General features: G+C 38.3%; 1 pseudogene; it reads right to left on the bottom strand.

Moving 5' to 3' along the window:
- Window positions 1-13,286: 13,286 nt before the first annotated feature.
- LOC107527015 (T cell receptor alpha variable 9-2 pseudogene) lies at window positions 13,287-13,592 on the bottom strand (annotated as a pseudogene).
- Between the last annotated feature and the right edge of the window lie 9,915 nt (window positions 13,593-23,507).

Here is a 23,507-nt window from a genome sequence, read left to right as displayed (position 1 = left end):
TCATTCTTCCCACTTAGGATCGATTGTGGGCCTGCAATCTACAGCCAGGGGAGCTACTGCTGTTCCCAAGTCATCCCTCCTTTCCTCTGACAATCACAGGGTGTCTCATGTTCTCTACCAGCCAATAAGAAAAGGCTGAGCTTCTGCCAAAGTCTATTCCTTCAGAATCCACTAAAATGCACCCGCCACACATTCTGCATCAGGACTGCCATCTTGTGGTTACCTTCATAATTACTGATCTTGTTCAATCTTTTACCCTGTGCCTATGAGAGACTCAGACATGTAAAAGCAGCAATAAGTCAAACAAATTAAGTCAGATCAGAAAATAAGAAAGAATATGAAGATTAAGATTTATATCACTGCACTACTAATTGCTAATAGGTTGAAGAAAGACAGATCCTGTTAGTATTTATTCAATGATGGCCGGAGTTAACATGTTTGAAATCAGGAAAGCACCATGATTCACTCTCTTAAAAAAAGAAAATATGAAATCTGCAGATTCAGAAAATTTGAACACATGCAAATTTATTCTTGAGGTGGTCTCATTTTCTCATATTAAAAGTGGTGGCATATCCTAAAATGCAGTTACTGACTCAGAGCCTTAGTGGGATTTCCTCTAAAGTAGAAGCCTACTCTCCTGGCATGGATTCCTGCTTCCCTGGCCATTGCTGGCTCAGGTTCCATAACCTATGACTTTTCTCCCAAACTCCACTATAATGTTCTTTCCCCCAAGACTTTGATAAAATGCCTCAGTATTGTGAGTTTCCAGAATTATCTTTCTCTATCAAAAACCCTTTCTCATTCACTTTAATCTCTTGGAATTTTCTCATTACCTCTGTGAGAGTAAATCTGGGGGAATGTAAATATTGCCTCAGTCTATTAAGAGAATAGTACCAACAGAAACTGACCCTAGAGAACAGATCATGAGAAATGGTCCCTGGGGAACCAAGACTACCTCACTTCCAGAAGTGGGAGCTCCTTTCCTGTGCGTTGAACTCACTGGTCCTCTGGGATTACAAAGAATAAATCTAATCTCTCTTCTGCATCTCACACCCTTAAAGATTTAAACACAGCTATGGTGGAGAATATCACCTCAGTGTATATATTTGTGTGTGTGTGTGTGTGTGTGTGTGTGAGTGTAAAATGTGTGTTTTTATGTAAAACTTCCTGATTTTGAAGATCTCCCATTCTCTCACTCATTCCCCATAAGATAAGATTCCTCAACCCTTCTTTGGGTAAATTTTCCTCTTTTGGGGGACAGATACTTAGGTTAATATTTGCCCTTTTGAGATATGGCTACAGAATTGAATGAAATGGTCTGAAAATGGCCATTTATATGAAAAACAGTGTTTCTTATATTAACTATAGCACAGACATAGTCATCCTTTGGTCAAACTTCAAAGATCCTGGATTACTTCATAGGATATTGTTTTACTTACTGTCAATGTGTTGGCCTGGAAAACCTTTGTCTAGCATTTTCACGAACTTCCAGCTGTGCTGGGGTCCAGCCCCAGTGGTCCAGGGGTCCCCAAAGGTGTGGACGGCGTCAGGGAAGAATGAAGGAAGGCCACAGAGACAGCGTTCAGAGCATCAGGACAATCAGCTTCTTTTTTTATTGCCTTGTTACAACTGTATTTATACTATTTGATTTTATTGCTGGTTAAACAACATGACATCATGCTTTGTTCCGGCTTCTGTTTTGGCCTTTCAGTTAATGAGTATACCTTCTTATCTGACCTTTACTAAAGAATTTACATCTGTTTAGGTGTGTTAATTTTAGTCTCACCTATTGTTTATATTTCTATAGGCTATTCTACAGGTTACTCTCTACTTTGTTATTTATATTCTGAAGTTACTATTTTATTGCTCTACCATATAGCTAAAAGGAGAATAAGCCAGCTTTTCTTTTCTTTTTCTTTTTTAAATATATCTTTATTGATTTCAGAGAGAGGAAAGAAGAGGGGGAGAGAGAGAGAAAAACATCAATGATGAGAGAGTCATTAATTGAGCCCGCAACCAGGCATGTGCCCTGACCCGGAATCGAACCCTGATCACCTGGATCCTAGGTCGACGCTCAACCGCTGAGCCACGCCCGGCCGGGCAAACCAGCTTTTCTTATGTGAAGGTGCTGCGAGTCCTAAGTGAGGGCTCTGGAGCTTGCGCGTGATTGTCTTTAGCTGTGGCGACTGCCCGCCTGTCTGGCACCTGCCTCAGTCTCCCCGCTGACATTCCCCACAGCAGCCCATCCTCAGTGTGATGTCCTGTGTATGATAAGGGCTCAGGTGCAGACTGAAATACTCTCTTTCCTAGACCGCTCTTTCCTTGGGGGGATTCCCAGAGTTTTCCATTAATATGAACATCCCCCAGTGATACATTCCTTAGTGGGGACTCACTGTGGCCTCCCTGTGGATGGCCCTGCGCCACCGAGTCAGCAGGGGCCCGACCCAGGCCTCTTCCCTGGTGGGGAGCTTCCTGGGGTAATGGGCCTAACAAGTCCTAAACTTTCTGCTGACAGCCTGAGTTCCTCATCAGCAGCACATGATTTTCCCGGACTCCTTGGGGCTTTTCCTGAATCATTGTCTTTTCCATTCCCATCCGACTCCCCTGCTAGGGAAAAGTTCCCAGCCAGGGCGATGCCCTTTTCTGGTGCAGTGACTCGGGTAAGGACACAGAGCGTCAGGAAGGGGAACAAGCCTGGGAAGAGGGATCTGCCATCCGCCAAGCCCCATGGAGCACTGGCTGTGCAGAGGTCTCCTCCTTGAGGGACTGTGTCAAGCAGCAAGGACGGCCCGGCTTCTGGCACAGCTGCATGAGACTTCCAACTCCAATTATCATTTTTGCTGCTAATATTTGAGTTCTGCTCATTATACTCATATCCTGTCTCCAAGGAAGGGTCACTTGGTATAATAAATATATTTTTTATTTCCAGGAAAGTCTACAGAAATACACCTGTGTGTTGAGGATGGTGCCATCATCTTTGGCTTCCTCTTACAGAAGCCAGTGAGTGATGGACTGGTTATTGATACAGTAACAGTGGCTCAGCCTTAGTCTCCTAATATTTACACAATTTAAAATTCTGTATGCAGGTGTTCAAAATTATTGACCATGGCTTTCCCAGACCCAGACGCAGAGATCGAAGTATCTGCGCTCCCATTAAACACTTTCTCTTTGCTCAACAGTGTGGTCCCAAAGGAAAGAAGCAGGGGGAAATGTTGAAGAGGACCTGAGGAAATCCAGTTTATTTCTACTCCATGCTCATTACTACCTGATTGTTTCATACTTGCATCTTGAATTTATCTCTGTCTTTGTAAAATAAGGTTGGCCTAGAGGAATTCTTAGGGCTCTTAGAGTTCAAATATTCTTTTATACTATTTAACAAAGCCAAATAATTATTGAGGACTCGCTGTGCACATTGTAGAGTCACGGTAGAGTGGTGATATATTGTCCTGCGTCCTGGAACCCCAAGAGCATTTTCACATCCACATGCAATGTCGTAGGTTTGAGGTTGCCCCTAACCAGCTTGAGGCCTCTTCTGTGGCAGAGACTTGATCCTCAGGTTGAGTTCCTGTCTGCATTTTTATTTCTCCTATAAGATCAGTGATGGATCAAGGAGAACCTAAATCGGTAGTAAAATGGAATAAAATGAGGCTTTACCACTGAGTGTAAATATCATAACAGGCAGAGAAACTGAGGTGGCTCCATAGCTGAGCCATGGATAAGCTGGATGTTCTGAAGACTTATTTCTTACATGTATATGTATAACATATCATACAAAACTTGTTAGAAAAAAATTAAGAAAATCTCCACAACTGGGAGGACCTAGAGGAAGATGATGCACTTACTAATATGCAAACAAGAAACACTTTCTAAAACAACCTGACTGCATTCTGTCTTCTGGACTTTCTCCCTGCAAGGGTTGTTTGAGGGTTCAAAATACTCAGCCAGGCCTGGCTATACGATTTTTGAGATCCAGTGCAAAATGAAAATTTGGGATCTCTTATTCAAAAAAGCTGAGGAAAGTGTCATTGGGTAATGTTTCTAGAGGAACCACTTTTCTGAAACACTTGAACTCTTCATGCAAATCGGTTTCATGTAAGATTGACTTTCATTTTTTTAAGAATTTCTTTCTGCCCCGGCCAGGGTTGTTCAGTAGTTAGAGCACTGGCCTGCACACCAAAAGGTCCCAGTTTTGATGTCCAATCAAGGGCACATACCTGGGTTGCAGGTTCAATCCCCGGCCTTGGTTGGGGCTTGTGCAGGAGGCAATCAAAATTGATGTGTCTCTCTCACATTGGTGTTTCTTTCTCTCTCTCTCTCCTCCTCCTCCCTCCCTCCCTTCTACTCCCTCTAAAAAGCAAAGGAAAAAATATACTCCTGTGAGGATTAAAATATATATATAAATAAATATACATATAAAAAATAATTTATTTCTTTCAGATATTTTAAGTTCACAGAAAAATGAAAAAGGTACAGGATTTCCAGTATATCCCCTCCAGCCACACATGCATAGCCTCCCTCACTATGAACTTCCCCACAAAAGTGGTATATTTCTTAAAATTGATAAACCTATATGAACACATCATGATCATCATAGTCTACTGTAGGGCTTGCTCTTTTGAGTTGTCTATTTCTGTGGGTTTACACAAATGTATAATAACATGTATCCATCGAGACTAATTCTGTCATTTCTCACGCCCCTCTCAGTGCAGGCAACCACTGGTCTTTTCATTGTCTCCACAGTGAAGCTCCAAAGTTTGGGCTTTTCCGGAACGCTTGTAGTTGGAATCATATAGCATGTAGCCTTTTCAGATTGGCTTTTTTATTTAGTAATATACATTGAATTTCCCCCTATTTTTTCATGACTTAATAGCTCATTTTTTTTAGTACTGAATAATATTTCACTATTTAGACAGGCCAACATTTACTTAACCATTCACTTACTGAAAGACATCCTAGTTGCTTCCGATTTTTGACAATTACAAATAAAACTACTATAAACACCTGTGGGCAAGATTCTGCTTGGTCATAACTTTTCAACTCCTTTGGGTACAAACCCAAGAACACCATTACTGGATCTCATGGTAAGAAACTGCCAAACTGCTTTATTGAAGGGTCCACATATACACTTTCATTTTGTAATCATTGACCAACAAAGTTTACAGCTCCCCTCTGCCGCATGTCAAAGACGCAGATGGTGAAATCAGGCACAGGCGCAACAGGTGGCGCTGCAACTGCTCAGCTCACAGACTCCCCGCTCTGACCCTGAAACTGAGCCTGCGTGTCTTTCTGCCCTGTGTCCCGCTGCCCCGTGTATCTCCTCTGCTCACTCGCCCGTTCCATCCATTTATGGTGCTTCCCTTTTACAGTGCAAGTACAAAGATGAATTTATTAAGAATTTCAAGACTGTGACAACAGAGTCTTAAACCAAGGGCTGGGTTCCTTCTACAACTGCACAGGTCATATGCCCAGAAAGCTGCTCCCAGGTTCACTGGAGTCTGCTCATGTCTCCTGTTAATTTTCAGGGTCCCAGTCATTCTCCTCCATGCCCTTATATTATCATAAAGAGAGTGCAGTTTGGACTTTGGTTTTCATAGCAATTACTCCACATGCAATTTTAAACTTCAGGTTTGGTGCCAGAAGCCTTTGTCTCTGGCTACAAACAGATAACAGGGTTTTTTAGGGTAATCCTAGAAGCTTTCTGCTCCCTTTCCCAACTGTGAGTGATGTTACAAAATCATGAGTAATAGATTTACTCACAATGCAAGGAAGAATGATGGAGTTTAATGGAACAAAATGAAAATTTTCATGAGCTCTTCCATGTAAGGAACAACCTAAATGTAATCCTCATACACTACTGGTAAGAATGTAAATTGGTTCAGCCTCTATGGAAAACATTATGGAGGTTCCTCAAAAAAATTAGAATAAAGCTACCATATGACCCAGCAATCCCTCTTCTGGGTATATACCTAAAAATTTGAAAACACTCATAAAGATGTTTGTTACCCTAAGTTTAATTTAGTGTTATTCACAGTAGCCAAGACATGGGGGAAAAACCTTAGTTTCTTTGGTGGGTGATTAGATAAAGGATTTTTGGTCCATATGTACAATGAGTTATTATTCAGCCATACGAAATAATGAAACATTGCCATTTGCACAGCATGGGTGGATCTTGACAGTATCGTCCTGAATGAAATGAGTCAGACAGGAAAGGACAAGAACCACAAGACTTCATTCATACATGAGACATAAAACAAAAGCAATAACTGAACAGACAAAACAAACGAAAGCTCAGAGACCCCGACAGCAGTCTGGTGGTTACCAGAGGGGCAGGGGGTTACGGAAGGTTGAGGAGGGTAAAGGGGGTCAAATATATGGCCATGCAGGGAGACTAGACTTTGGGAGATGAGCACACAATGCAGTCTACAGATGATGTATTATAAAATTGTACACCTGAAACGTATATAATGTCACCCCAATAAATTAATTTTTTTAAAATTGACCTAAAATGACATTTTGTTGATGATGTGTATAAATAAGTTGTACAAATTTATCAACAGAAATCATTTATCAAACAGAAAGACTGTTCTATATCAGGTAGCTCAAATTAAAGCTTTCATGTCACCCCAGCTTCACTAATTTAATAATAATGTTAGTTTAAGCAGGTCACGTACTCAACAACCCTCACTTTATCCATGCATAAAATGAGAGAATACATATTTACAGGCATTGTCAGTACTAAATAAATAATGTATGTAATAAGCTAGATGGAGTGCCTGCCACTCAATAAAATTATTTTTCTTATATTTGTTATTTCCAGGAGTCTAGCCTAATGTAAACTTTACACAGGCTCCTTCCTTTTTCCTTGAAAGTAGAACCACCTGCAGCTAACTGAAAAAAGGAATCATCTCCTTCTACTTCTTGACCAACCTATATTTTCCCAAACCTTTTCCAGCAGAGTTATTTACATGTCATTTCTGTGCTACCAGCTAAGGGATCTGTTTTAACAAGAAAATAGATATTGGCACCTTTATCAATTGTTTTAATGGTTCCATATTAGAACTTTTACCATAAAGTGATTTCAGAGAAGAAATAAGACCCTCAAAAAGGTGAAATAACAGTGTTGAAGAGTCTAATTTTAGGACGGAAAAGAGTTTTGGAACATAAATTTGAAAGCCCAAAGATGTGCAAGGCAAATGTGAGGGTGACAGGCCTGCCTGTGGAGGGGGAGGGGCTGCAGGCCCAGCTGCAGTTTGGGTGCAGGCTGCAGGTCGCCTGGCAGCACTGTGCTTCGGCTGCACAGAGGTAGGTGGCTGAGTCCCCCAGCTGGGAGGCTGTGATGCTCAGGGTACTGTACAGGTCCTTAGGATTCATTGTGGAGCTTAACCTTCCATCCTGCTTTGTCCCTGAAGTCATGTAAAACAGGGTGGTGAGGCCGCCCCCAGGATTCTGTCGGAACCACTGCATACTTCTCACTGGGGTAGAAAACGTGCACTTCAAGGTAGAGCTGTTTCCCTGCTGGACGCTCAGAGCTGAAGGACTCTGCTCCACCTTGAACCCTCTCACCCCTGTTTGGAAAGAGAAAAACAAAGACAAATGATGTCACTAGAACAAATGATGCAGTTTCTAGACCTTTAAAATATCTCAAGAAACACCCAAGTGGGACCGTATAGATCTGCCAGCTCTCCCTCCCCCCCTCCAACTGTCAGCTGTAGAACGCTCCCCAGTTCCCCATCTGGAACAACTCACAGCAAACCTGGATGCACAGAAGCCCCAGCAGAGCTCCCCACTGTCTCTCCATGACTTCTTGACAAGTTGCTGTGGTGCCTTTGTCCCTGTTCTGGAGGGTATAGAATCCTGGAAGAGGCAAATTTTGCTCCTACACTCAGTATCTTTCACCAGACTCACTGGGGACCAATCACATCTCAGCTCTGTCATTCATCTTAACAGCAAACTCCACCCACAGCGGCCCAGGGAGATGGCACAGTCATCTCTCCAAAATTGTGGATACAAACAATGCATGACTGTACCAGTCAATATTTCCAATATGTGGAGTTATAAGCTGGTGATTTTTCTTAAAACACATTATATAAGAGAAGTTTGTGGAATCATTTGTGAGGAAAGATGGATGATGTTTTTACATTATCAGTGTTTCAATGGATTATGTAGAACCTTGAAGAATCTTAAGGAGAGTGACCCCAGTTCCCAAATTACATAGTATGACAGAGAATTTGAAAATTCAGTTATATGAAAATTCTGATAAAGAAAAACTATTTGATAGCATATACTGTTTACTGCAGAAGTAAATAATTTTCTTGAAATCAGGAGAGTTCTAGAAAGCAAGACATACAGTCACCATCTGTATAAAAAATTACAACAAAACTTGGTTGGGATAAATTAGATATGTGTATAATGTCCATTCAGACGACTTAATTTCCACCTCTCCCCTTCTCCTGTCCAACTTTTGGGCACCCTGCTGACCCACATAGCTGATTCTGATCCAGCCACTCTTTACTGGTCAAATTAAATATTGTCCTTTCTGTTTCTTACTATTTTTGTTCTTTGTTTTCTTCTATCTGTTTCTCTTTATTTTTGTTTCTTCTTTCAAACACGTATATAAAATAGTGGAATATCTAGGGAATTGAAATAATTTCTAGATCATTGAGCTTAGCGGATTTTAGTCATAACAGTTAAAAAACTGAAATAGGTTATGGAGATGTTTACTTTTGAGCTTCCATGTTCACAATGACCAGTAATATTCTTACTCCTGTACCTCTGCTTAGAGAATCATTCACAATGGATTTATAGCTTCTGCACTTTAGCTTTCTGAGGTTTACATAGAGTGGCAGAGGTGAAAAACTGAGATGAACATTACACAAACACTGTTACTCCTGTCCTCATCTTTCCTGAATAATTTGACTGACTCACATGTGCCCACTGCTCTTTCCTATCTTAACTGTTCAATTTTCTGAGACCATCAAAAAAAGCCATTTCTTGTAAAGCCTACAGTGCCCCCTAGTGGAGTGAAACTATCAATAAAGAGGACTTTAGGCCCAGCCGTTGTGCTCAGTGGTTGAGCGTAGACCCATGAACCAAGAGGTCACCAGTTCAATTCTCCATCAGAGCACATGCTCTGGTTGCAGGTTTCATCCCCAGTAGGGCTGTGCAAGAGGTAGCTTATCGAGTTTCTCTGTCATCGATCTTTCTACCTCTCTATCCCTCTCCCTTCCTCCTTCCTCTCATTCTCTAAAAATTAGGACTTCAAACCAGTTAATTCAGCAGTCACACAACCCCAGGCCCGTTCACTCCATGTTTCTTGGTGAAGGAAATGCAGGTGGTCAGAAAGCAAATTAACTGCCTAGACTGAATGGTGAGTACAAATCAAAGAAATCTTACTTTTAAAATATCATTTGATGAAAATTATTATCTTAAATTGTTTAGTAAATCTCATCTTGAGCTATTTACTTGATCTTAAAATAAACGTATAAGTATTTATTAAAGTTTTAGTATAGTTGGAGTGATTTACTAGATCTTAAGACTATGTAAAAGAAGATAACATACCAATTTGTCTACTGGGGGAGACAAAGATATGCATAACTATAATTCGGTCAAAAAGTAGAACCATAAGAGGACTGAAAACAAAAAACTATGTGATCCCAGAGGAAGAAATACTACTTATACTTGGAGTGGTTGAACAAAATCGTATGAAAAAGGTGTCATTTCCTCCTTTCCCCCCTTCTTGGTGAGAAAAATAGAGAATATAGATAACCCTTTATAATTTTTTATTAATTAAAAAATTAGTAATTAATTTTAACAATAGGAAGAATTCATGAAGATGTAAATAATTAAAAGTAATAAATTATTAGATGCCAGAAGCTGTTCCATCCTATCTGCTTGACACAGTCCTTCAAGGAGGAGACCTCTGCACAGCCAGTGCTCCATGGGGCTTGGCGGATGGCAGATCCCTCTTCCCATGCTTGTTCCCCTTCCTGACGCTCTGTGTCCTTACCCGAGTCACTGCACCAGAAAAGGGCATCGCCCTGGCTGGAAGCTTTTCCCTAGCAGGGGAGTCAGATGGGACTGGAAAAGACAATGATTCAGTATAAGCCCCAAGGAGTACGGGAAAATCATGTGCCGCTTATGAGAAACTCAGACTGTCAGCAGAAGAGTTAGGACTTGTTAGGCCCATTACCATGGGAAGAGGCCTGGGTCCGAGCTCCTGCAGACTCCCCGGCACAGGGCCATCCACAGGGAGGCCACAGTGAGTCCCCACTAAGGAATGTATTACTGGGGGATGTTCATATTAATGGAAAACTCTGGGAATCCCCACAAGGAAAGAGCAGTCTAGGAAAGAGAGTATTTCAGTCTACACCTGAGCCCTTATCATACACAGGATATTACACTGAGGATGGGATGCTGCAGGGAATGTCAGCGGGGAGACTGAGGCAGGTGCCAGACAGGCGGGCAGTCACCACAGCTAAAGACAATACCCACAAGCTCCAGAGCCCTCACTTAGGACTCGCATCACCTTCACATAAGAAAAGCTGGCTGAGTTATTCTCCTTTTAGCTCTGTGGTAGAGCAATAAAATAGTAACTTCAGAATATAAATAACAAAGTAGAGATTAACCTGTAGAATAGCCTATAGAAATATAAACAATAGGTGAGACTAAAATTAACACACCTAAACAGATGTAAATTCTTTAGCAAAGGTCAGATAAGAAGGTATATTCATTAACTGTGAAAGGCCAAAACCGAAACCAGAACAAAGCATGATGTCATGTTGTTTAACCAGCAATAAAATCAAATAGTATAAATACAGTTGTGACAAGGCAATAAAAAAGAAGCTGATTGTCTTGGTGCTCTGAACGCTGTCTCCGTGTCCTTCATTCTTCGCTGAGGCCGCCCACACCTTTGGGGACCCCTGGACGGCTGAGGCCTGAACTGGGCCATTACATATAGACTAAAATTTCCTTTGAAACCACTCCCAATTCTCACTCTCCCATCATTTATTGCCCTAATTCTTTCTTCATGTTTTGTAAATCTATGTTTTACTATAGATTTACAAACATATACCAAATCTATGATTCAAGAGAAAAGATATAATACAGTATTTTATTTACATCTTCTATTTAATACAAAATCATACATATTGTACATACCATTCTATGACTTGTTTTAGTAACTCTATAATAAATCTTGTGGATTTGTGTTAATGCACATAGGCCCTTCTTCTGCATTATATCCCATGTGATGGATATACTACTGTGTATACAGCCCTTCCCATATTGGCAAACAGTTAGGATGTTGATTTCTTTAATCTATGAAATACAACACTCCAATAACCTTTTTGAACATTCATCTTTATTCACATGTGCACAAGTTTCTCCAGGAGCAGAGACCAGGAAGAACTGAAGGAACGAGCCCTGAGGATAGTTGGTGAAAATCACTCCAGGCAGAGGGAAGATTGGGGGCACAGGTTCTGGGGAGAATGGAGTGAATATTGTTCTGATCATTGTGTCGGATGGTTTTCTATCTTATTCTTCTTAATTGCCTTGGAACTGTAGTTTATGAGCTGATTTGAGAAACTCTCTGATATTACTGTACTGATATATAGCTGATTTGTAATTTGTTCAACCAACCACTGGGGTCATTCTAAAGATAGCAAATCAGCAAGAGAAAAAGTAACCCAAGGACAGGAAGTGAAATATAGGAGGGGGGAAATATTATAGAAATACAACACACATAATTTAAGGATGCTTGTCTAAGAATAGAGACACTTTACGTTTTCTAAATCAGCAGGAAGGAAAAAGAATATGTAATCAATGCAACAGCAGACAGACTAAAAGAGAGAAGAAAAAAAGAAGAGCATGTAATGCAAAACCAAAATACTAGAAATGAGTCCAATTATCTCAGTAATCAAAAATATGTAAAAAGAGATTATTTGATTGAATTGAAATTTAAAAAAATATTGCTGCATATTGCTTAAGAGACAGACCTAAAAGAAAATAACCAAGAATGCTGAGAAGATAAGGTAGGATTCTTCCCCTTTGTGCAGAGGCTGGAGCCCCTTCCTCACCCACCACACCCACCAAAGAAACATCCCAAAGGAAGGTCCATTCTGCTGAAGAGACAAAGGGAACTCCAGGAGGACACCAGGTTAGTGAACTAAGTTACCTCCTACATAGCTGAGGTCTAAGGAAAAGGGCAAAAATTCAAAAACTTAATATTCAACATGTGTGCATCTAGAGAATATTATGCTAAGTCAGACAGCAAGACAAATACATATGATTTCAGTTATATGTGGAATCTAAAAAACAAAGTAAACGAACAAACATAAAAACAAGCCAACTCATAGATACAGAGAACAAACTGATAGCTGCCAAATGGGATGGTGGTTGGGGGGATGGGTTAAAAAAGTGAAGGGATTAAGTACAGCTTAAAGAATATAGTCAATATATTGGAATAATTATGTATAGTGCCAGGTGGGTATTGGACTTATTGGAGAGATCACTTTCTTTGTTATATAAATGTTTATCCACTGTGCTATACACCTGACACTAATATAATATTGAATTTCAACTGTAATTGAATGATAAAAGTATACTTAAACTAATCATCAGATAGAAAAGAGAAAAAAAAACAGACAGGGATGAAACACCAAGTAGAAATTAAGATTTACAGAAAAAGATGATACAAAAATTAAGGAAATTCTATACCTTGATACAGCAGAGAATAAAGAAGCCAAGTGTTAACAACATCTTTTACATTTCTATCAACCTTCATTCTTTTACAACTTGGAATCTTTTACAAACTATTTATAAAAGCATATTTAGAGATCCTCTAAAAACACATTAAAAGAAGATTGAAAACCCTTATCATCAAAATTGTATATATAATTATTCTGTACACAAGTAAGTAGAATCAAAGGAGGCATTAACTGTCTTTATAAACTTCATATTTATTTACTAGAAGGGTCAGTTTTTGTATCCTATTATATGAAATATGTCAAAAAGAAATGTGGAGTCATACTAATGCATATAAAATATCAAATATTTTGACAACTTATCTTAATATTCATGTTTTAGTGCATTATTTAGTAAATAAAAATATTCCTTTGTCTGAGAAAACCGCATAAGTATGATATATGGAGGTCTTTTTATCCTAACAACTCAATGTGATTAAAGGATTAAAAATTTGTATTAAATGTGCTATGTGTTTGATGTTAAATAATAAAATCCACCATAATAGATCAGTCATAGACACTCAGCAGCCAGGCCCCTTGCTTTGCTCAGAGTTTGTGCTCAGCTCCCCCTGCAGTTTCTGTCACTGTGTCACTCAGTGCACAGTAGTACATTGCCGAGTCTGACACCTGGACTGAGGCTTTCTCCAAGTGGAAGGTATTTGGTTGTTTGCTGTATGTGGCTTCAAAACCTTTGTTGCTTCCCTTCTCGTTGGCCTTCATGGCTTTCAGGAGGAGCTGTAGACCTTCTCCAGGATACTGAACATACCAGAAAAGAGCAGGATACTGTGTGGTTTCATAGGAACATTTCACAGTCAGGGAATCCCCTTCTGAGAGGGTCACAGGGTCTTCCATCTGGGTCACTGAGTCTCCATGGGTTCGTTCTGGGGGAAAAGAAAAGAGATCTGTGTCTCCTCATCTTTGGCATTAAGCTCTTAAAATTGAGGTTAAAGATTTTGCTGACATAATAGAAGAAAGAATTCATATTTTAAGAGGCATGTTACTTACCAAGCACTAAGAGTAACACAGTCACTAAGCCCGGAGAAGAGTTCATCTCTACAGTGTCACCTAAACAATGTTCTTGATTCTTAACATGAAGAAATATTGAAGTCACAGTGAAATGATAAATTGAAGCCTGCATTTCACACAGGAAATGTTTGCGTTTGTGTTGGGAAGCTGCACCCCCTGGTGGGCAGGGACTGAAATGGGATGCATGATTCTTAGGCTCCTTACAAAGTCCTCAGTATGTTCTCATCTCTGACTTTATTTACCAAGCACACATCAGTTTTCACATGTGCTTTGTAAATCTGAACAACAGCTGCCATAACCTTGAAGGTTTATTTTTTTCTTAGGCCACCACCTGACGTGGCGATTCTTTAACAAACCGGGGTATTTCTGTAGCTGTGAAGGTAACATTTTGATCATTTTAATGCAATCCTTTATACAATTCTTTATATTCTTATGTGCCCACTGTGGGGCAACCTATAATCCATGAATGTCCAAAAAGAGTTTGGGGTTGAAATGAGGGGAAGGGTTAAGAAGTAGAGTCATCATTAAATGGTTCTGTGTTTTTCAACACTGTAACCCAGCATAAAGAACAGCAACTGATATTTATTATTTGCTCACTAAAAATTTGTTAAACAAAAATAATAAACAGTCTTTGACTGGGGAATTACTACTATATTGAAACACAATATTTCTTCAATCCTAAATTATATCAATTGTAACAGTGCTATCTTTTTAATAAAAGCTCTTTAAAAGAAAAGTCACACTATCTTATCAATAGTCAAATATTCCTGAATTTCAGAATTATTGAAAAGGGAAAATGTGAATCCTAGACAGGAAAAAATACTATCATTGAAGTTACTGACTTTCTATAAAATAAACCGAGATCAGTATCTTATTGTCCCACTATTGCACTGACTCTGACATAAAGTAGCAACAAGTACTAATCCTTTACTCCTAATGGAGATCTAGCTTCAAGTGTGCTTTCCACTGTTGTCTATCTTCAACACTTTGTTGCTGAAGCTTAATCAAATAATTTTTCCCACAAGGTATGAAACCCTGAAGATGTGGATTTGCATCAAGAGCCTAGAACATAAATTAGGACTCTCTTCATTACCAATATTTCTAATTGTTAAACATACCAGCTGATATTCATACAATAGCTGATAGCAGAATTAATATGTGAGTAATTTAAAATGACAAATTCTGGGATCTTACCACTAATTTTATGAATCATATTTTCCAAGATTGACACCCACTAATTTGTAATTTTTAAGAACTCCTCCAGGCGGTTTTGTTGCAGCCAGCCTGATACCAATTTACAAGATTTCATCTGTGGTAACTGTCCTACACCAAGAGAGTTCTTGAAGATCAGAGAGAAAGTTCTGGGATCAGCATAGGAAAATGTCTCTCTGGCTAAACAAATTTTTTAGTTTTTTTTTCTATGAAGTTGCAGCAGCAAAAGCAAACACATCCTTAGCTCTCTTTTTATAACCATAAAAATATGGTTGAATAAGCTCATCATTTCCCCTTATCCTAACAGAAATAATCTAAATACAACAAAGAGAGCAAAGAAAAGGAACATGCACCATATCTATAATTTTAGTCAAATTAAGAGAAAGAATTCAAAATTTGCAAAAGCTGCCAAAATCATATAAGCTTGCACAAATACACATGTAGTGAATCTGTACAATGAATTGTCTTAGATCTAAAAAAAAACATTCTAGATCAAATCCATCAAACCAGGTTTGAGAATATTTTTGAGTCTTTTAAGATTTAATATTAACAATTACATTTATAGACCTTCAAGAATTGAAATAATTCTTATAGTCCAGAAATAAAGTCAACTTAAACATGCTATATTTCTTTTTTTGTGCATGTATTTGTCCCTCCTAATTTTTTCTGCATAAACCGTTTCAAAATAGATTGTGCTTTCATTGTTGATTTTATTTTCCTTTGACCAATTTCCCCTCTCATCTTTGATTCCTTTAATCTTCATTTTTAAATTTTATTTGATTGTTTATTTAACTTCTTACATTGTATGGGTAAAGTTATTGAGTTTAATTTTTATTGTTCATTGAAAATGTATCAACTGGAGCCAAATAACCTGAGATTAAGTGTTGGATACTTTTCTTTACTAGAGTTGTGCACTGAGGTAAAAGTTAATGCTAATATGTCTCTATAGTATATGTGGACCCTGAGAAAGAAGATACATACCAAGAAGGGTTCCTTGTGGCTCAAATTTTAAAAACAGAGCCTAGCAGCCATTTCTAAACAGGGGCCTCTCACACAAGCCATGCTTCAAAGAGAAGCCTGCACTAAACTGCCAGCCCACAGTGCCTGTCTGCACTCTGTCCTTGTCATATGAGCCAGCCCTTATAAAGGAGTTCCTGGAATTGTATTTCAATCAATAAGACTGAGACTTTCCCCACCCAATCAGGCCTGCACAACTATGTCTCCATTAGCATCTTCACCAACCAATGATAGTGCCTCCATACTGATCAACCAGGACAGTGGTTTTTGGACCAAACTGTGAAGATTTGGAGTTCTCATTTACATGAGGATGGATCAATTAGGGACCAAGGATGGGAATTTCTCTCCATATAAGTCAGCCCCACTTTGGCTGGAAGAGTGCACTCTCCATTCCAATAGAAGACTGAAAACTGAGTTGACTCAACAGGAGCTGTAACACCTAAGATGATTCATAGGACCAGGTCACAGCAGAGCAGAGCAGAGTGTATGGGACTGGGGCAGAGCAGAGCTGTCTAGCCAGAGAGGTGTCTCATCCAAGGGCTGTCTCACCCTAGGGCCAGCTCATTACAGTCAACGTAAGAAACATTCAAACCTATAGAGAATGTTTGTGAGTTTATTTGAACCAAATTGTCAACAATTTCTGGGAAGCCAAATTTCAACGGATTGCGATAATGCTCCAGAGAATGTCAGTTTTGCACCTTATTTTATACATTACAATCAAAAGAGCAGATGCAGCCACAGAAGTATGGAACAGACTGATGAATCTCAGAGGGAAGGCAGGGGTGTGGGAGGGGTAGGGAGAAATTAATCAAAGATCTTATATGCATATATGCACAACTTATGGATACAAACAATAGTGTCTGGGGGGCAGATGAGGGGTGGAGGGGATCAATGGGGATCAACAATAAAGATGAATTTTTTTTAAAAAAGAGCTTATGCAAGTGAGTTACATGAAATCCATTGGTGATAGATTAGTGGAGTGGGAGAAAGCAAAGCAGGGAAACCTCTGGGTTGGATGAAAAGGAAAATGATAGGCAGATATATCCAGATCTTCCAGACTGAAAATCAACAAGGAAACAGAGGTCCTAAATGGCACATTAGACCAGATGGATTTAATTAATATTTTCAGAGCATTTCACCCCAAAGCAGCAGAGTATACATTCTCCACAAGTCCTCATAGAACATTTTCCAGGATAGACCACATGTTAGGACACAAAACAAGTCTTAACAAATTTATAAAGATTGAAATTATATCAAGCATATTCTCTAACCACAATAATATGAAACTAGAAATCAATTACTAGAAAGAAAAAAAAAACAACACTGAAAAACACACTAATACATGGAGACTAAATAACATGCTATAAAATAATAAGTGGGTTAACAGTGAGATAAGAAAAAAAATCAAAAGATACCTTAAGACAAATAAAAATGAACACACAATGACCCCAAACCTATGGGACATACCAAAAGCAGTCCTAAGAGGAAAATTCATAGCAATACAGGCGTTCAGCAATACTTCAAGAAACAAGAAAAATCTCAAATAAACAATCTAAACTCACACATAAAAGAAATAGAAAAACAACCAACAAAGCACAAAGGTAGTGGAAGAATGGAATTTTTTTTTTACAAATTACAGTGGAAATAAAGAAAACAAACTTAAAAGACAACACAAAAAGATCAATGAAACCATGAACTGGTTCTTTGAAAAGACTTTTAAAAAATGATAAACCTTGCCTGGCCGGGCATGGCTCAGCAGTTGAGCGTCTACCTAGGATCCAGGCGATTGAGGTTTGATTCCCGGTCAGGGTACATGCCCAGGTTGTGGTCTCGATCAATGACTCTCTCATCATTGATGTTTCTGTCTCTCTCTCTCCCTCTCCTTTCCTCTCTCTGAAATCAATAAAGATATATTAAAATATAAAATAAAATAAAATAAAATAAAATAAAATAAAATAAAATAAAATAAAATAAAATAAAATAAAATAAAATAATAAAAAATGATAAACCTTAAACCAGAGTCGTAAAGAGAAAAAAAAGAGCACCCAAACAAATAAAATCACAAAAGAAAGAAGACAGTCGACAACTGACACCACAGTAAAACAAAAAATTATAAGAAATTACTACAAACAATTTTATGCCAACAAATTGGACAAACTGGAAGAAATGGATAAATGTCTAGAAACATACAATTTTCCAAGACCTAAGAAGAAACACAAAATATAAATGGATCGATAACTACAAAAAAAAATTTTGAAAATCTAATTAGTAATCAAAAACTTCCAACAAACAGAATTCCTGGACCAGCTGACTTCACAGGTAAATTTTTCCAAACATTCAAAGAATTGACACTTATCCTTTTCAAACTATTTCAAAAAATTCAAGAAGGAACACTCCCAAGCTCATTTTATGAGGCCAACATTACCCTGATTCCAAAATGAGACAAAAATATTACAAGAAAATAAAATTATAGGCCAATATCCCTGATAAATGTAGATGTAAAAATCTTCCACAAGCCCTGGCCAGTATGGCTCACTTGGTTGGAGTGCCATTCCATAAACTGAAAGGTCGCAGGTTCGAGTCTGGTCAGAGCACATACCTAAATTGCAGGTTTAGTCCCTGGTTGGAGCTCATGCAAGAGGTAACCAATCAATGCTTCTCTCTCACATCAATGTTTCTCTCTCTCTCTGTCTCTCTCCTTTCCTCCCTCCTTCTCTCTAAAATAAATAAATATACCCTTGGATGAGGATTTTTTTTAAATCCTCAACAAAATATTAGCAAATTGAATTCAGCAATACATTAAAAAGATCATATAACATGCTTGAGTGGTATTTCTTCCTGGTTGGTTCAATATCCACAAATCAATTAATATGATACACCACATAAACAAAATAAAGCATAAAATTATATGATTACATCAATAGATGCAGAAAAAAGCATTTAACAAAATCCAGTACCCATTTATGATAAAAACTCTCAGCAAAATGGGAATAGAGGAAACATACTTCAACATAATAAAGGCTGTATATGACAAACCCTTAGCTAACATCATGCTTAACCAGAAAAAGCTATCATTGTTTCCCATAAGAACAGGAGCAAGACGGGGATGTCCACTTTCACCACTCTTATTCAACATAGTATTAGAAGTCCTATTCACAGCAATCAGATGAGAAAAAGAAATCACAGGTATCCAAATTGTAAAGAAAGAAGTAAAACTGTCATTATTTGCAGATGACATGGTACTATATATAGAGAACCCTAAAAGTTCCACTAAAAATCTATTAGAACTGTAAATGAGTTCAGTAAAGTAGCAGGATACACAATTAATACTCAGAAATCTGTTGCATTTTTATACAACAAACACGAGCTATCAGAAAGGGAAACTAAGAAAACCATTCCATTTACAATTACATCAAAAAGTAAATAAAATATCTAGTAATAAATTTAACCAAGGAGGTAAAAGACCTATACTCAAAAAATTATAAGAAATTAAATGATAGCATATACTGTGCTCAGTGATAGAAAGAATTAACATTGTTAAAATGCCCCTACTACCCAAAGCAATCTTTAGATTCAATGCAATCCCTATCAAAATAGCAATGGCATTTTTCAAAGAACTAGAGCAAAGTATCCTAAAATTTATAAAAAACCACTAAAGAACTCAAATAGTCACAGCAATCTGGAGAAAAAAGAAGAAAGTTTGGGGTATCACACTACATGGTATCAAACTATACTACAAGACTATAGTAATCAAAAAGGCATGGTACTAGCATAAAAACAGACATAGGACAATGGAACAGAATAGAGAGCCCAGAAATAAACCCATGCATAAATGGTTAATTAACCTATGACAAAGGAGACAAGAATATACAATGGGATAAAGACAGTCTATTCAATAAGTGGTGTTGGGAAAATTGAACACATACATGCAAAAAAATGTAACTAAACTACCTTCTTATACCATATACACGAATAAGCTCAGACTTAAATGTAAAACCCAAAACCATAACACTCCTAAAAAAAACATAGGCAGAAAACTCTCTGACATTGCTCTTAGTAATATTTTTTCTGATATATCTTCTCAAGCAAAGGAAACAAATCAAAAAGGGGGACTACATCAAACTAAAAAGTTTTTCACAACAAAGGAAATCATCAACCAGATGAAATGACAACCAAGTGATTGGGAGAAGATAATCACCACTTAATAGGGTGTTAATATTCAAAATTCATAAAGCACTCATATTAATCAACACCAAAACCCCCAAACTATCCAATTTAAAAATAGATAGAGGACCTGAATAGACATTTCTCCAAAGAGACATGCAGATGGCCAATAGACATGTGAAATGATGCTCAACATCACTAATCATCAGAGAAATGCAAAATAAAGCCACAATGAGCTATCACCTCACATCTGTCAGAATGACTATCATCAATAAATCCACAAACAACAGGTGTTGGCAAGGATGTAGAGAAAAGGGAACCCTCATGCATTGATGGGACTACAAATTGGTGCAGCCACTATGGAAAACAGTATAGAGTTTCCTCAAAAAAATTTAAAATTGAACTACTTTATGCCCCAACAATTCCACTTCTGGATATTTATTTGAAGAAACTCAAAACACTAATTTGAAAAGTATATGTATCCCTATGTTTATTGTAGCATTATTTACAACAGCAACAACATAGAAGCAACCTAAGTGCCCATCGATAGACAAGTGGTTAAAAAAGAGGTCATACATATATACAATGGAATATTACTCCCCCATAAAAATAGTATAAAATCTTACCATTTGCAACAACATGGATGAACCTAGAGGGTATTATGTTAAGTGTAATAAGTCAAAGAGAAAAAGACAATACCATATGATTTCATTTATATGTGGAATCTAAAGAACAAAATAAACAAAACAAAAACAGACTCATAGATATAGAGAACAAGCTGAGGATTGCCAGGTAGTAGGGGAGTTGAAGAGCTGGGGAGAAAAGGTGAAGGTATTAAAAAATACAAATTGGTGGTTACAAAATAGTCATGAGGATGTAAAGTATAGCATAGGGAATATAGTCAAAAATGTTGCAATAACTATGTATGGTGTCAGATGGGTATTTGAAACATCAGGGGAATCACTTTGTAAAGGATATGATTGTCTAACCACTATGATGTATACGTAAACTAATATAAAATGATATTGAATGTCAACTTTAATTGAAAAAAATTTTTAAAGAGACATGAAAAAAAAGAAACAGAAAACAAAAAAAAATGATCTCCCTTTTCTGCCTAAACTCAGGAAATAAATTCTCCTTTTATTGGAGAGAGACACAACAGCCCAGAGATACACCAGAGGAATCTATAAACTTTGTTAAACTAACCTTCATCTTCCTAGTTAAGAAACATAAGGACTACTGAGCCTTAGTTGGACTTCCACTAGCTCACACTTATTGGTCTTGTCAATTGCACACAAATTTATTGTTTCTATATCTAAAGGTTGAAAAGCTTCCTACCCTGGTTAAGCCTTCAGATCTTCATTTTCTTGTGAGGGCTTCCATGTTCAAGCAAAAATTTAATAAAATTTATAAACTTTTCTCCTGTTACTCTGCCTTATGGCAGTTTAATTCTTAGGTCTAGACAGTGACCTGAAGAGGGTAAAAGAGAATTTCCCCGCCCCTATATAACATATACACAACAAATATTTTACTGAACAAATTGACCTGAAAATACAACATTTCACACATATTTTTTATTTTCTTCTGAATCAGATGTTTGTGAATTTCTTTAGTCAATTCTTCTAGCTCAATCTATCACAAAGCGGCAAGTTGTTTATTGTGGTTGTTCTTTGTCTTCAATACACATTTTCAACCCAAATTTTTAAGGATATGCATATTGTTTATGAATGATAGCTCTAGACATGGTCTATGAACCTGGAGAGGTATTTTCATAGTGTTTTCCCTCTAAGCTTCCCTGCACCTGTGCTGCCACAGGCCTGGCCACTTCCTGTCTGTGATGACAATTCCCAGCCTTGGTCCCGACAGCAGGTGGATGCATGAAGCAGAGCTCTGGGGTTTTGGTACACCTCCTCCCAACACGCCTCTCACTGTGAGCTCCCTCAGGGCACAGAAATACACGGCAGAGTCCTCCAGCTGTGAGGCTGAGACGACAAGGGTGATGGAACTCTTTGCTTTCTGAAAATTCAATGAGTAGCGACCTTCTCTGGCATTTTGCTGGTTGTAGGAGTCCTGACGAAGAAGGAAAATCATTGCCCCGCTGTTGAGCTGCTTGTACCAGAAGAGACTATAAGTCGTATCACTGGTGTCATATGTGCAGTCCAGGGTCACAGCCTCCTTCTCCTGCACTAACATTGCTGGTTGGCTTTGAGTTACTTTCTGGGCAATACTGGATCCTGAAGGGAAAAAAAATACAAATAGAATGTTATGGGATAAGTGGTTTGGGACAAAAAGGAAAATTTTTTTACACCCTGATAGCTTTTCTTCCCAGGGTACTCTTAAAATGCTGCCTGGACCCCTGTACTTAGGTCACAGAGGAGAACCATCCCCACTGGGCCGTCCCTACCTAACCACATTGAAGCCAGGACCACCTTCAGAAAGCTGGAGAGCAACATGTTCAAGATCTTCTACTAGGTGAGAAATATCTTCTTGTTTTTCCTCAGTTTCAGGGCTCTGCAAGACGAGGTGACTCTGACAGGGGGAGAGAAGAAATGCTGGGCTATGTGCTGCTGCTGCTGCCCCAGAAGAGGAAACAGGGTTTCCTGGCGCAGCAAGTTGCTGTGGGTCACGTCAGACTTCTCTATGTACTGGCTGAGAGCATCATCAACCCAAACTTCCTTTTGCATTAATCAACTTTTAAATGATAACAATCACATCTGAAGATAAAGGTGGCACCATTTTATATTAAAAGGAAGATAATGATTTGACCAACCGCTATGTTTATTCATTGCATCTGTGATGAAACTGGGTGTTGGCACTTATTGTAAAATACTGTATGTAATGCATTATGGAAACAACGTAAGACGTAATAATCATGTATCCTCACACCTATGCATCAATTTATGATCAGAACGCAATGCTGTCTGGACTACTTACTGTAGCTCTTCCTAGCTACCTACTGTGATAGCAATATTCCTTCTCACTGTCATTACCTGTTCTTTTGCTTATCTGGGGCCAAATGCAGAAAAATCTAAGCACTCTTTGCTGAAGAGTTTAGAATGAAACCCTTAAGCATGGAGTTCTGTCACAGAGATCCCCCTCTCTTCTCTATTTAGTTTTGACAGCTCACTCTGTTTGTAAAGGTCAGAATAGACACCAGAATTTGGTTATTAGGCTACCAAGTCCTTTTTAAAAAATATATATATATTTGTATTGATTTCAGAGAGAAGAAGGAAGAGGGAGAGAGAGATAGAAACATCAGTGATGAGAGTCATTGACCGGCTGCCTCCTGCACGCCCCCTACTGGGGATCAAGCCCACAACCAGGGCATGTGCCCTGTCTGGAAATCGA

Source organism: Miniopterus natalensis, chromosome 1 (genome assembly GCF_054644295.1).
Source record: "Miniopterus natalensis isolate mMinNat1 chromosome 1, mMinNat1.hap1, whole genome shotgun sequence".
Lineage (NCBI taxonomy): Eukaryota > Metazoa > Chordata > Mammalia > Chiroptera > Miniopteridae > Miniopterus > Miniopterus natalensis.
Note: the sequence above shows the minus strand (reverse complement) of the source record. Positions and strands in the feature narration are given on the sequence as shown.